This window comes from Corvus cornix, chromosome 2, assembly GCF_000738735.6.
Source record: "Corvus cornix cornix isolate S_Up_H32 chromosome 2, ASM73873v5, whole genome shotgun sequence".
Classification (NCBI taxonomy): Eukaryota; Metazoa; Chordata; class Aves; order Passeriformes; family Corvidae; genus Corvus; species Corvus cornix.
The window spans coordinates 115,739,280-115,755,171 of record NC_046333.1 but is presented as its reverse complement, the minus strand read 5'-3'; the positions used below and the strand labels follow the sequence as shown (position 1 = coordinate 115,755,171).

Here is a 15,892-nt window from a genome sequence, read left to right as displayed (position 1 = left end):
TGCTACAAAAACCATACATTAGCAAGTTTCAGAGCTGCCTGTTTAACACTGACTTCACTGTACACATTATTTGTATTCTACAACAGAAACTGCGTAACTATGAAAAGTGGTATAACTTGAAAAATGTCTTAATTTCTATACTCAGTTGGACTGCTGCCAGCATTTCCACCATATCCCCCTCACTAACACAAATATTCCTTTTTGGAAGGACTGAGGGGAAGCAATGTGAACAACCCTGCACATAGCACTGAGTTTTCATGCTGATCATTTCAGCACACAGGCTGCAGCATGTGCATGGCTAACTTGCAAAAATCTAATCTCACTTACAGTATTCAAGCTGTTCTGAGTACATACCACTTCCCCATTTATATAATTCCATATCTGTTTCATCTAAAACAAACTGAAACAGCTTTGAAATATTGATGCTCGGAAGAATTTAGAAGGCTTGTCTTCTCCTTGGGTACCTGGAATATAATAAACTCTTGTGGTAAACTAGTACACTACATCAGGTAAAAGTACATCAGGTAAATAGCTTCTACTATTATTTTGCAGCACATCAATAAAACGAGACCAAAAACCAACCAAATTAGATGTATGATTTCTTTTTTAAAATTCTACTCTCTATGTTAGAGCAAAGAACTATTTCAGAAGTCTGTATTCATTCAGAACTTGGTATTTAAATTGACTTTCACAGACCTAAGAGTGCATAAAGGAAAAGTCTGAAAATTATTTGTCATGTTTTGCAGTATTCACATCAATTTTTTGGGTTTCTGTATACTTATTATTTCAATTCCCAAAACTAGCAAAAGAAGAAATTTGGAGTAAAACCAGAGACTCCTTAAAGTCTTCCCAATTATATCATATATTAGAACATCTCATGTCTCCCAACACATGGCACCACTCCAGCCTTACTGCAGCTGAGTCTGAGTTAATGTTTGGCAGAACTTACAGGCAACTTCCTCAAGTAAATAAAAATACAAGAGGAAAAAAATATCAAACCAAAGTAACTGGGTGAGTGAGACGGCCTGGATATTAAAAAAAATTAAGTCTAAAATCTGTAGAAGCTGCTGGTGGTGAAGGAGATGATGCATGTCTGCACTTGAGAAGTACACTATGTCAGAAAAAGCCTAAACACAACAAAACCAAAAGGAAATTAAAAAAGCATGCGTCAAAAAAGAAAAAGGCAACAAAACATACACATAAAAGGTACTAATAGGCAGAGAACTCCAGAAAACAAAGGATGCCTCCCAAGTGGCATTACATCTTCACTCACCTCACCAGCTTTCAAAGCCTGCTGCAGGCAGATCTACAGAACTTGTGAGGAAAACAATAGAATTGTCACAGTTGTATAGATTATTTGCATCTCACTACTACAAATCTCAGGGGAACTTACCAATAACTACTTTGAAAACAAAACTATCCAGGCAAGATCCTTCCCAGCAGCAACACAGGCAGCAGCTCATACTTGCCAACTGTATTTCTTGTAGTGTAGACATAACTTTTTTTACAGATAGACAGATTTAATTTACATCATCTTCAAGGCAGTCAGATGGAAAAAGAATATTGATTTCTTGTCTGAACCCCTGCAATTCAGCACTTTGATAGAATTAGCCAAAGGGCTGACCCCCCACCACGGTTAAATACCATACTCTGCAGCACAGAGCAATCCTCAGTGGAGGAGGAATGCAGCTAAGGCCTTGGCAAAGACCAACCACCAAAATGAGGGCACTGCTACATGTAACAGAGAGAAGACATCTCTTCTTAAAAATAGTATCACCTCCAAATGAAAAGTGCAGCCTCTTGGCAGGTGGGGTCAAGTTATGTTGTGTTTGAAGGTACTGTGAAAGGAGACCAAGAACTTACCCTCCATATGCCTTGACCATCCCGAGTGCGAGCCTGCAGAGGCTGTACTCGTGAGAACACTTGGGAACACTTCCTGCATTGTTTTGGGTTTTTGTTTTCCTAAACATTAATTAAACTCACTGTAGCCTACAACTGAGAAAATGAAGATAGAAACAAGGATAAGAAGATAGAACAAAGCTAAAGATAGGTATAGTTACCTGATGCTTTAGATAACTGGTGAGTCATTTGAGTACTTGCACTAGAATTAAAGCATTCAAAAATTAAAGGCTGCTGTCGTGCAATCTATAAAAGAATGAAAGACTACACTATGTGCATATCCAGGCTGCATGTCACAGATCCCTTCTGCCCCACCCCCCCTTCCCAAGATTACCTGTACTTTTTGTTACAAGATAAAACAATTTTCTTCTTTATACAAAGTTCTTTAATACAAGTGGTACCATTAATTTGAAAAGACTCAAAATATTAAGCTAACAAGATAGGAAGTAAACATTATCTAGGACACCTTCTCCTGCTTCCCTTAACACTGATATTTAAAATGTTGACTGTGACTTAAGTAGGTGAGTGCAGCAACTTAGTATAATCAAAAGCAATTGTCCAAGGAAATGTGATCTAATACTTGTAATTTAAAATTATCTTGCAATTTGATCTAGAGAATAGAGAAAACAGAGACATCATTCAGGTGAGTCAACATTTTCATTACAGGCTGCCTATTGCAGTGAAAAATGTGAATGAGCATTGCGAAAGATGTTCCTGTAGAAATGAGTTATTAAGATGCAACTTGAAAAAGTCACAAAGTAAGCATTGTTTATATAGATTTATTCATTTCTTTGAACCCATACTTGTTAGTAGAACACAGAAAAGAGAGGAGAGATGACAAACAGAAAGCTCTTAGAAGGCAAAACACTACAGGAACAATCCACAGGCAACAGAAAACTTCATTTAGAACTGATGCGAATACAGCAAGCTTGAAAATCAGACTGATCACATTTTAATGCCAAATAGTTCCAGATAAAGACAACTTAAATCGCACTGAAATTACTGATTTTTGTCTGAGGTCATGTATCTTAGTCTTTCTTTACTTGAGCACTTCACTCTAGAGTGCTTCTGATCAAATATTGTTTATATGACACAGAAGAAAATACTTCACTCCTTCGAAAGCTTAGAGCCCCTAACCCAGTATAAATTATAAACTGTGGCTGCAACAGGCAGCAGCAATATAAGAGATGCAGTGATGTTATTTTTTAGCTTCTCTTTTGTTAAACAGTATTAAATAGATCTATGTAAAAACAGGTTTCTTTCTGAAAAATACTTTACAGATTAGAAAACTATCTTGAAGATGTTGACACACACAAAGCAGGGAAGGCTGACTTAGTTTCCAGATTGTGCATTTATCTAGCACAAGTATTTATACTTAAGTCTATTAAGAACTCTGTTAATAAGAAACTTGCTAATTGTTGGGAGTAACAAGCTCTTCTCATTCCTTCATGCAATTATAGGAGGACTCAGGGACAATGGTGGAAAAATAGAACCAGCCGCAAAACAGTACACAGAGAATTGATTTTCTATTCTTTGTACTCTTTGGACTTCAACAGATCACAGAGCTTAGTACCAGTTCCTCTGGAAAAAATTAAATAAGGATTCTTTTCATTCAACACACCTTCGAAGAAACAGGACTAGGTGGAAACATTTAATTTCATGGCAGAGCAGGTAATTCTGGATCACCCACTATAACCACCATGAAATTAGCTGCTGTTACGGAAGGATAAGGACTATCCTGAAAAGCTACACTTGGTGCATGATGCAGCTTTTGGTAAGCTGGGAGACAACCCCAGAACTGGCAATGACAGTGGTAAAATTCCAGGACCAAGGTTCTCCACTGGCAATGACAGTGGTAAAATTCCAGGACCAAGGTTCTCACTTACGGCCCACCACCTTGCAGATAAAGAGAGCTGCTTCCTCCACGAAGGAGAGGTGCAGCAGTTCTTGCTGCAGAAAACACGTAGCCACTGCCTTCTGAACAGCTCAATGCCCCATAGCACTACTGGTCAGCGCTAACCAGGTACAGTGAAAAATCCACAGTGGGCATTCAATGCTCAAGATCAGCAGTCAATTGACTAATGTGACCTACAGGTCCCATTTGGTACACCAAGTCCCTCATGCAACCATACCTAGGATATGCAACCATATCTAGGATGCAACAGGAGAGTATCCCACTCATTGCCTCAATTCTGGAAACTTTCTCATTCAGACTGGGCCCCAAAAACCTTTTTGTTAAATAAAAATTAGTATCACCACGAGTTAAATTTCTTTAAAATAGAGAAAAGACCCAATGTAATAAGAACATAGAAAACAACCTTTCTCACATACTACATGTTTTTGAAATTTCCTCCTTCATAAATTTAATTTTAATCTTCCTTGTAAAAATTTTACAAGGTCCAGAATTTAGTTATTGTTAGGTTTTATGGCTCTTTCAGAGAAGTAATAAGATCACATACCTGTTATTTTAACAGTGTACCTCTGGTAATTAACGTAGCTGAAAACGTCATCGTCTCTGAACATGTATCCACCAAAGAAACAGCAGGAAGACCTAGTCTGTTTAGTTGTTAGGGGTGGGGGTGGAAGATCTGAGCATCTCCTAGGAGAATAAACTTTACAATTGTCACAGCTGAAAGAAAAGCTTCCAAAAGAACAAAGCTTGCAACTCATATCAACTTCTGCATATCACCACTGACTAGCAGCTGGGATCTTATCAAACTGTTGATTGTTTGTTTTGCTTTTTTAACAATAAAAAACGAACAGAAGAAAAGGTAGAGGCAATCCATACACTTCTGCCTTTCAAGTCAACTCCTCTTGAGAAACCAACTGCAGAATTTCTGGTTGACATGAGACAATGCAAAATCCACAAAACTCCTTTAGGTATCTGTGTGGTTTCCAGCAGTGAATGCCCAGAGCCACCTGGGAGACAAAAAACAGTGACCACATAGGTTGTGACAATGAGTACTTCACTGGACACTCTACTCCCATGTGAATGCTGCTGTGGGCAGCCAAACAAAACATTGATCCCTGGACATTCATAAATGTGCTCAAAGATTTTCCTTCTCATCAGCACTTTCTTCACCATATTGGCTTGGAGAAGACTACTGTAAGGTGAGACCTGACTGCTTTTTTATCTTGATGAATGCTCATCTTCCTTCTACTAGGTCAGAACTTCAACATTACATGATGGGAAAGGCTAAGTCCACAAGGGGATCCTCCTTGCAGTTTTGGACACCTTAAGGTTTGAAGGCCACATATAATGCAGACAAAACAGTGCTGAGAAAGACAACTTATTTCTCTTTCTGCAGCTGATGACCTTCATATGACTAATTCTCTGAGAAGATGCAAAGTGCTGAATAATGGAACTCCAGCAAGGACCTAATAAGGCCCTCAAGAAATATCTCAAGAAGCAACAAGAAATGACGATTTGCTGTTTACAGAAGTTTGTGTAAACTGAATAAAAGTCTAAGACTTAAGAAGGACAGAATTCCCTGGTGTGACTTCATGGTAAAGAGACTTTCCTGTCTTTGGAGTGCATTGTATACAGCCATACATAGAGATGTGATTGTCATTCACTGACCTCACTGAGTATCACAGCAAGTTTTGTGGTCCTCTTTTTCCCCCATCATCAACTTCAGATATGGTTCACCAGTATCGCAATAATATGGCTGGGTCTGAAATTCTCTGAGAAGTGTGAAATGAGCTGACACCAAACAAAAAACTGAACAAGATCACTCTAGTGGTGAAAGAATGATTCATCTTACAAGATCTTTTCCCTTCTCCTCTCTGCCTCTTGCAACTTTACATTTCTTCACATGTTGGCCCACCCACTCTCAGGGCGACCGCCGATTTTGGGTCATTCTTTAACCGTCAGAAATACCCTGCCAGACTCTCTTATCTCACTGCTTCTCTCACAAGCACTCTGCAGACCTGTACCCCTCTTCTTTTCTGGACTTTGCAACACTAACCATACTTGAAAGACACAGCTCAGAGGGCCCTATCTCCCTCCACTGCTTTCCATCCACATGCTGCCCATGCTAGGCCCTCCATCTCTACTTTTGCCTCTCCACCACTGTGTCTGCAATGCTTTCTTCTGGGCATGCTCTGTCATCCCTCCTTTGTTTCTGTGAACGTCAGTGACCCCTTCCCTCCTCTCCTACCCTATGCCTGTTACTCCTTCCCCAAGACTTCCCATGTACACCAACCCACTTGCCCCAGCCTCTCACTAACACAAGTCTCTTCACTAAGCAGCTTCCAAACATGGCTCAGCAGTGCTGCTGAGCAGCACAGCAACTTCAGGCTCACCACCAGCCACCTTCTACCTCCACACAGACTGATTTTTCTAGAGAGTGGCAGTGCATATACTTAATCTCTAAACTCTGCTATTCTAATTCTTATGAACTAGAGTAGCAGAAATGAAAGGAGTAGTAGCAGCATAAAGTGCAAGTTCAATAATAAAAAACTGCTAAAAATGCAATCTTCAGCTGGAAACAAGGAAAGAATAAAGACTACAATCTCAACTATGAGCTGCTGTTAGGAAACCACCTGTGATGGGCTTCTTGAGCAAAAGGTATCCCTGGAAGTGAAAAACATACTACAGATTATGAACTTTCAGTAAGCTGGAGATGTGCAACCTTTTCATCTGAGAAACCAAGTTAAAAGAACAGCAGAACAGTTGAACCAGTTGGAAGAAAGAAAACCACATTTTCAGCTACTTCAGCAGGCAAAAAAATGAGATCTTGCGCTTTCCAGAGGTGTGCACTGAGCGAAAACCACAATGGCAAGAAAATGCAGTTTGCTCACCCACATTTATCTTTGAATTACCAGGGACAAAGCTGTTCAAGATACAGACTGGAGGAAACAACCGTTCATTTAGAGGAGCAAGGTTTCTGCAGCTCGTAGAAAACACACATCAGGCCTATCACATGGAACACACGATGTAGCACGTATTACCTGCGGCATAATCAGTAAGATGAAGACACACCAGTGAATTCATGCATCACTATTCCTTTGCATAGCAGCACAGTTGCATTTTTGTATCGTGTAGCAGAGCTGTAGCACAGCGTAAGAAAAGCTGGTGCCAGCAGAGGGAGGCAGTTGCTCTCCAGGACATGCATCTTCACGTTCCCCGATGCACAGTAGGAAGCCAACAAGTTTGTTTTTGTGGAAGTGAACTCACCCCTCAGCCATTGTGTAAATGTGGCTTTAAATCAAGCTGTAATTAGATTTTGCTGTATTTAACAAAACCCCTCTTGTGCTCCTCTTTTCCAGCTCTAGACAGGAAAGAAATATATTTGTGAAAGAAAAAAGGAAAAAAGTTTATGCCTCTTCCCAGAGCATGTCCTGGCATGCATGCAAAAGCAAGTACAAAACATAAAACAATAAGCTTACGGGACACTCAAACTTCACATTACGTAGGAACACAAGGATCTCTCAGCTGGTCCACTGTTAAATAGCAGCTCATCATTATCAATATTCTGCTTCACCACGTTAACCTTGTCAAAAGATACTAACAGTCCAAACGTTGGAGTTTAGCTTCTCTTCACAAATTTAATTTACTTGGCAGAAACAGAAGTGGAAAACCTCTGCTAAAGATTCCAGCAAATTAAGACTGCCACGTAGTCCTTCTAGGACAAATTTTTTTTCCCCTCCTAACTTTTATAGTCATAGCATTCCCATTTCTAACCAAACAGCTTTATCCCCCACTAGCAGTCTTTGTATACTCTGATAAATCCAAAATAAAACTGTGTTGTTTTTTTTTTTTCCAAATCTACTTTACTATAATACATGTTGCACAAGGTGGTTTTATTTTGCGTACGTTCTTTATAGACTAAACTGCATAATTCCACTGCACTTTACACTGCCATATGCAGAACTGCATAGCAAATGAAGTTGAGTACACTCAGAATAATAAACAGCTTCAACTGCATTTTGATTACAGGCTTACAAAGAACTTTATGGTGGTGGCAACAGCAGTGGATACAATGGTAAACTGGTGTAAGGAAGTCAAGAGGACATGCCCAAGGGCACACAGCAAGTCAGCTGCTGTTTTAACAACAAAAAGTTTCTGGTCTTAATCTAGGTCTTCCCAGTGAGTCAAAACCTACTGATAACTATCTGGTCTTATAAAAGTTTCAGGTCCTTTAGAAGAAAGGAAAAAAGACAACTGCTAATTACTCACTTACAGATATGTAATCACTGCCTAGGATTAAACGGTTTACAGAGTTACTAATTTTTAGGAGAGTCTGAAAAGTGTGCCCTTTCTAAAGCAACTTACTTTAAGAACATATACTCCAATAGCCTAATTCTCTACACATCTTCTATTATGCTGCAAGTTTCAAGAAACCTAAGGCTGATTTAGACAACTCAAAAGACAACCTCATTCTGAAGTCAGTTTGCAGTTTAATCTCTAAACACAAAATATCAAGGTAAAAACAAATACTGGAAGGAGATTATCCTCCTACACCCATAGGAGAATTTTTAAATTTGGTTGGTGGTGGTTGGGGGTTTTTTAATAGCCAATATTAGCTCTTCCTGAAGCAGGGAAATGAAGCACCAACCCAAAATGACGATTCAAAAATTCTTACAATGTGCAAAGAGTTTCTGGTTTTGAAATTTATAAATCATCTGAGCAAAAGCTCACAGGTAGTCAGTATCCTAATCCTTACTCCATCTCTACTGATATATAAATAAAAGAAAATAATTTAAACATCCTGCATTAAAGAAACCTAACTAAATCCCATAAAGCAGGTAGTGGAATGGTGTGGTGCCCTAACTAGGAAAGGCAAGTTTCTACACTACCTCCGAAAGTAGAACCATACAATAGGATTAGCCTTATCTTATTTAAGTTTCTTAACAGCAAGACTGCATCCTCCTGACAGCATACTGTTTCCAGCAGGACTCAAATTCCAAGCAAGAGCAATTCTTAAAATAAAATAGTAATAGCTATGTCTGGCAGAGCCAGAACCATGAGGACAACACGAACACCCAAACCAGTTTATTCAGGTTTGACTCAAGAGGAAAAACTACATTTCAAGCTAGACAAAAATAAGACCCAACACACCTAAGGAAGCTTCCAGACTACCATTTTTAGGTCATGCCCTGTACTTTTTCCTGCTTTTCAATCTGTTTGTAGGAAGGTCAGATCACAAAGTGGATTCCACTGTGGCATTTCAAATCAGATTATTCTCTGCATAATAATTAGTGCCTTTCTTCTCATCACTTGCATACTGTTTTGCTAGTCTGAGAATGTTATTTGTGTTTGCCTCTGAGAAGCTTTTTTTTAATCCCTTCAAAGTACCAGCATCCTCAGCACAGCTATCTCATGCTCCATGAACTTTAGTGCAAATGCTGTAAGCGTTTCTTTTCTTCTTAACAACTTCATTACAGTGTTTACACAGGAATACAGTGCTAGTACTGTAACCATGCAAATATTCTGTAGCAAATGTAAGCTTTATTCAAAGTGTACCTTTAGAAGTCCTTATGGCATACTCTAGCCTGGACTGCCAGCGCTAGCACAGGGAAAATTGCAAAAGGAAAACTAAAATGACAGACCTTTCATGCTAACATGAACTTTGGAACAGTCAAACAGAAAACCTATGCGCCAAACGTGTTTCCAAAATGTGTCAGCTCTTCTTTGCTAACCTATGACATCCCGAGCTATCCCTGCAAAAAGGACCTCAATTCCTCTACATTGTCTTCTCAAGCTGTTTATTCACCATGAGATTGTTAAGTATATGAGAGAAAAATGGCTGGAGGATAAAAAGCCTGGATCACAGTTGCATGAGAAATGGAAGCAGAACTTTTCTTCTTCAAAAGAAGATGAAATGTCCTTCTGGCAAGCTAACAGTCAAGTTGTGATTTTCCTTCTGGTAGAACTCAGTATGACCAGGACACAGACCACCAGCGACAGACTTCCCAAAGAAACACAGCACTTAGGGAGAAAAGCAGCATCGGGGATCTCATTCTAAGGACCATTCTAGAAAAGACCCTCTGCCAAAACTAAAGCTCTTCAGCAAGAGTGAAATCTTGTTAAGGAAAAAAATGAGGAGAGAAACACCAACAGCCTCTTATAGTGGAGATTTTAAATAAAGTCAAAGCTATTAGTGGAGGCAGTGAGGAATAGTAAAGGAAGCAAAAGGCAAAAAATTGGTGTACTATGAAAATCTGCTCTGTTGGCTTCACTTACGAAAAAAACCCCATGGTTCTATTCTAAAAACTTTTTTTGGACTCACACAAAGAACACTTGCATTTTACCTCTTCTAGCAGGAGAGAAATCAAAGAACATTTAATATTCAGAGCTTATTCTGTATAAAGTGGAAAATGATTATGCTAGCCCTTAATGCTCATACTGAAGGAGGGCCTGCTTTTTGGAGTTGCCCTTTCTTTTGTTTGTTTATAAGGGGGAAAAAAAAACTCCACTCAAAGGTACACATGGTCATGTACACAGATCTGCTTTTGCTGATACCACTACCACACACCTAAGTACTTGAATTGAAGAAATGTAGAAAATCACTGAATGATTTCATGAAAAAAAAAAATCATAAGCCCACTGAACTTGCTATTTGGAAATCCAATCTAGTATTAATGGCAATAAAGCAAAGAATAAAATCCAACACCACAATATCTCAGAGATACACAGATGCCTGAATAAATCAAAATCACCGGTTTTGGTTTGTGGTACAGAAGTTTACATTTGAATGCAGCTGGATGGCAGTCAGCTAGCCAGCTCCCACAGCAGCCCCTCCAAGCTGTATTGATTTCTAGGGAAGAAAAGGCACTGTAAATCTGCCTGAACAGCATTGCGTCATACTTTTGGTTGGCTTGAAAAAAGTAAATTAAATGTTTTCCATTAGCATGGTAAAGAAGCTATACAATTTTGTTTTTATTTCAAATAGAGTCTCAAGTTACAGAACACTTTAGCTAACTCTGTGGCAAGGACTACATGCTCTGTGTTTGTGAAGCCAGCAATTCATGCTTATGTGAAACCAGATGTGTGCACTGCACAGTTCCCAGGGCTGGGAAGGCTTTTTTAAAATGTGTTGCTGTTGATTAAAAAAGACTCTGCTTTTCAGTTAAATCATGGAATATACTGAAGCAGAAACAACATGTTCTTGCAGGGAAAGGGAAAGAGGGGGAGAGCAAAGGGTCAGAAGCAGAAGAAAACTTTAAGGGCATAAAAACCACACACACAGAACAGCATAGGAGCAATGCTGTAGTACCACAAAGAGCAGCACAGTTCTGAGAAGCAATAGGCATAACATGATTTGAGGTAACAAGAACCCCTTGATCAATTATTCATATAATTTACAACAACAGTTACAGCTGCATCAATGAAAAAAGAAAAAAAAGAATCTAGGGCACATATAAAACCTTCACAGCTATGAAGTGTCCTTGATTTTCACCAGAACATTTGGCTGTCTTCTATCATGTGTTTCTAGTTAGCAACAAACCCCTCCAACAAAGGGAAACAAGAGACAGAGAGGCACAGAACAAACTGCCTTGCTGGAAGCAGTGAGTGTGTTCAAGGCTGCATTTCACTCATGGACGCTGTGCATCACCAAAACCCAACAGTACACTTAACACTGCTGTGTTTGAAATCTGACCACCCTAGCATCCCACCTAGATACATCAATGCACCCCATGGGATTACGAGGATACCTTCTGTGAAGTCTTTATTCTCTCGATGCTAAACCTGCACTTCTAAAATAAATAAAAGTTTAAGTAACTTTCAGAAGAAATGCTGTGTCTTTGTAGCGTATTGTTATCTCAACTTGTATTGTTTTGTGTACTCCTAAGGCAAATGTAACAAAGGGAAACATTATGGAGATAAGTATTTCTGGATGGGGTTTTTGCCTTCAGTTTGAAATCACTTTATAATCATCATCATTTTTTCTGCTCTGTCAAGGTTTGACTACAGTGTCCTCATCTGTTCAAGATGACCTTGCTAGTGGACTGGAGAAACACAGGTGCAGCTGAAATCGAAGTGCAAAGCAAAGAGGAACAGCATGGTGCAGCAAAGGGATGAGGGGGCCTCACTGTGCTTGGTGCACTCACTCCCAGACATGTACAGCAGATCATGAGGGGAGGTTATGAGTTGAAGCACTGACCTTGCTAATGGGAAAATTTTACACCAGTTTTGATTTTACTCCACACATAGTAGGACAATGAATTTAGGTCTAGTTCAGAGCTCTAATTTCAGCTTAAATTATTAAGATTAATAAAGGATTAACTAGACGAATCTGCAATTCGTCTCAGACGAATCAAGAAATATTAATTTAAGGAGCTTTCCAACAATGAAGTTAATACCTTGCAACAGGTATTTCTTAGAAATGGAGAATATGGCAGACCTTTAGAAGCACCTATGCTCAATCCTAAATAAATCTGTAGGAAACATTTCCACTACTACTCACTTTTTTCAGCCAACTCTCTACACTAAGTTCAATTAATCTTGTCGGTATGAAGGAAAGATACTGCATATATCATCCCTACATTCAAAATCCTGGCAAACAAACAAAACCATAGCATAGTCAAATCTCCCTCAGTGTGTGGGACTGTAACAATGGTAAGTTCAACAAAGTTCTTGGGGTCACATGTCTTTTTCTTCCATCAGCATTTATCCTGTAAAAGCAAGAATGGGTTCTGGAAGCTAAGAAACTACTACAGTGCTGATAAATAGAAAATCATCATATATAAACCTCATTCTTCTCCCATTGCTGAAGATATCAGAGAGAGTTTCCATATTTTTGTGGCCACTCAAAGTGAGCTCTGAATGTGGCACTTGAAGCGGGATATGTTTCTAAAAACAGAGCATGCCATAGAGCTCAGAAACAGCCTGTTCCCTAGTCAAAAAGAACTGCAGATATAGCTTTCTACTAATAATATAAGGAATTACTTCTGGCTCTAACCTACAATGCATATTATGTTGTTTTCCTCTCCCCTCCCCAGCATTTGCTATTACAACACTTGTATCAGGTAGCACACAAAAGAAGGAGAAAGCTCAGAGATGCACTTGAGTGTTTATTTTGCAAGAAGAAAAATCCTTCTTTTGAAAATTGTATCAGAAAATTCAATTTGTTTGAAAAATGAACCACTTTACCTTGGTGTAAGACTTCTGAACTCCTGCCAAGGCTGTCTGGCCTGTTAGGAGGTCTTCACCTTCAGCAGAGGTCTCCAGATGAAGGCAGATTTCTTCACCCTGGAACTCCCAGAGGCTCCCTGCAGTAAAGCCTGGAGACACAGCAACAGGGAAGGAATTTAGCTTCGTCATCAAAGCCACAGTTTTAGAATGGATAACAAGTGTCCTTAAAGGCTGAATCTTGGTTTAAACAATGTAAATTTCCAAAATTAGAACTCTGCATCTTCTTTTGGAGACTGAAAGGCGGCAAAGAGGTGCTTAGCAATACTGCACAAGCATTCAGTCAGCTGTAGATGGTCTCTAACCTTTATACTGCCAGTCCCAACAGCATAATCTCCAAGCTCTGAAATTTAACAGGTGACCTACAGGTATCAATCCTGAATTTCTCTCATGTCATTATATTCCCCACACAGAAATTGCTCAGAGACATGCATTGGAAATGCTTCAGGGCAAAGAGCACAAGTGTGACACATCATCTTCTCAGGAGAGTAACAGTGCCGTGCCCCTGCAGGCAAAAAACACAGCCTGCAAACCACCCAGCCTCCCTGCACGACCTCCACCCAGCTGACAAAGCAGTCCTTGTTAAATGTCCACTCCAGAATACTATCTTATGCTCAGAAAAATTAAAAATAAAAATGCTTAAATTCCATCATCAGAAGGGAAGGATAAGGAGATTGCCTTCCTGAAATGAATGTGTTTCACCACTGCTTTTTACATGCAAAACAACCATACAGAATTTAGTAGTTTACAGGCTGTGACCTAAATCCCTGTTTATGTTCTTTTTCTCAAAATGCCACCTGAGGTAAGACCAGCTCTAACCATACAGAAAAGTACTTGGGTGCATGAGATTTCTGTGGTTTGGTTTTATTTGACAGTATGTGGCCAAGCACCCTTACTGGCACAAGCAGATGGCACAGCAGTTTCTTTTAAGCAAACAATTCTGAATGGTTTCAAATTACTTTAATTTTGTAATCAGTTATTCACTCTAGAAACAGGGTTACAGACCATGTGATGAAACACAGGGTTCCTTTAACAAAAATCTCAAAAATATGTGCAGAAGCACAAATTCAAGAAAACCATTTTTGGTCTCATACTGTTAACAAACCAAACAGGCAGCAATATTCGTCAGATACCAATTACTTTGGGCTTCCTCACTCCCAGTCTTTGGGGAGCCTGACTGAGTTTGGGTCTTGACATTAGCACACAGAAGATAAGAGTTTGTTTGTGTTGGGTGGGTGGATGAAGTCTCACCTTGGGAGACTGATTGCCTTTGAAACACTGGTACAACAGAAACAAGCAATAACGGAGGGATTTCAGACAGATTGGTATCTGCACGTAAATGCTTATAAATCAGGAAAAAATAACAAGAGAACGATGGGCATAAGCATATTCAGAGTGACATAGCATTACAGCTACTCAGCTACTATGAGCCTGCAGCAGTATTGTTATTCTGGTATTTGGTAAAAGAAAAAGAAAATTAAAACATGGTAAGAAAAAAAAAAAGAGACATTTTTCAACCTTGCCTTGTTTAGTACAATGCACAACAAAAGATTACCAGCCAGAAACACACTCTTGTATTATTACAAATTAATCTGATATCCAAATTACTGTATTTTAAGCAGCAATTCTGAATGATGCTCATTTCAGTCTAAAAACTAAAGCAACTTTGCAAGCAAAAGCATCCCTGTAAGTTCATATTTGACAAGTCAAAGGGAAAAAAGCTAGTAAATCTGTTCCAGCCATGTTCCTTGGCTAACAGCCTGAACAAGTTCAAGTACAAAAACTTTGATTTCCAAGTTGAGTGACAATGTTAACAGCTATGAACTGGTCAGGATAGAAGACATCCCCAAAATCCCCACAAGACTGCTAGATGTACTGCTCAAAAACAAAAACTTGTGACAAAATACTGTAGGGAAAAAAGCCTGTGACTTTTTGTGCAGGTAAATATTCAGCTTCAAAAATTCCTTCCCTTCTGCCTGTTGAAATTAGAGTCCCTTTCTTTTTGCTTCTGCACTAAATTGCTGGTTTAGAATCTGCAAAAAATATAGTCCCAAATTTATATCTGGTGTTAGTAATGTTACCAGTCTCATATGGGAAATAAATAACACTGAGTTGAATATTTTCATGTTTAAAGATGAAAGTATGGTATTGAGTGTATGTGTGTATGCATCTGCACAAACATATATATATATATATATATATATATATAAAATAGCTGCAGTTTTCAGTCAGCTTCTCTAAAGTGCTCAGAACTGCACTTTAAAAATATTTTTATGAACCTGTTTTGTATTTTATAGACTACATCCTGAGTTTCAGCCTTTATCCAACAAGCTGGAGCCTTTTATGACACATGTAGTTTCCTGCTTCACTGTCCAGTATCAACAAGTCTTTGGGCTATTTTTTTTCTGAAAGGACTTTTCATCCTCAGTTGCTATGTTCTTCCTCTCTTTCATTCTCTTGCTAAGTATAAAATCAAAGTTTTAATACTTACAAAAACACACATCTCATGGAAGAGAAGCCAAATGTAATGTAGAAGGATTCATGAATGAATGAATGGCCTTCTTAGTCTAATAATCCCAAAGGCATCAATCTAAACCTTCAAACCTCACTCAAGTCTACCCTGAGGTTTCCAAAATCCAAACTAAAGTCTTTAAAAATGTAGGATTTCTTTACAAAGAAATAAGCTGATATGGAAGCTCAGCAGCATATGATTAAGCATTTGATAACTTGATGCTTTGATAAGGCATTACCTTAATCTCTCACTGAGGAGAAACGTAAGTCAGGAAACTGGAACTAGGCAGCTGGAAGAATCTAGCTACTCAAATAAGTAAGATGTACTTTCTGTGTCAAAAAAAG

At 38.9% G+C, this 15,892-nt stretch overlaps 1 protein-coding gene across 2 annotated transcripts in view; it reads right to left on the bottom strand.

Moving 5' to 3' along the window:
- FAM110B (family with sequence similarity 110 member B) overlaps window positions 1-15,892 on the bottom strand; it is a 120,900-nt gene that overhangs the window by 77,224 nt on the left and 27,784 nt on the right. For both annotated transcript variants that reach the window (XM_039549003.1, XM_019286837.3), the window contains exon 2: window positions 12,998-13,128. The gene's annotated coding sequence lies outside the window, so the exon portion shown is untranslated. The remainder of the gene's footprint in view (window positions 1-12,997; window positions 13,129-15,892) is intronic.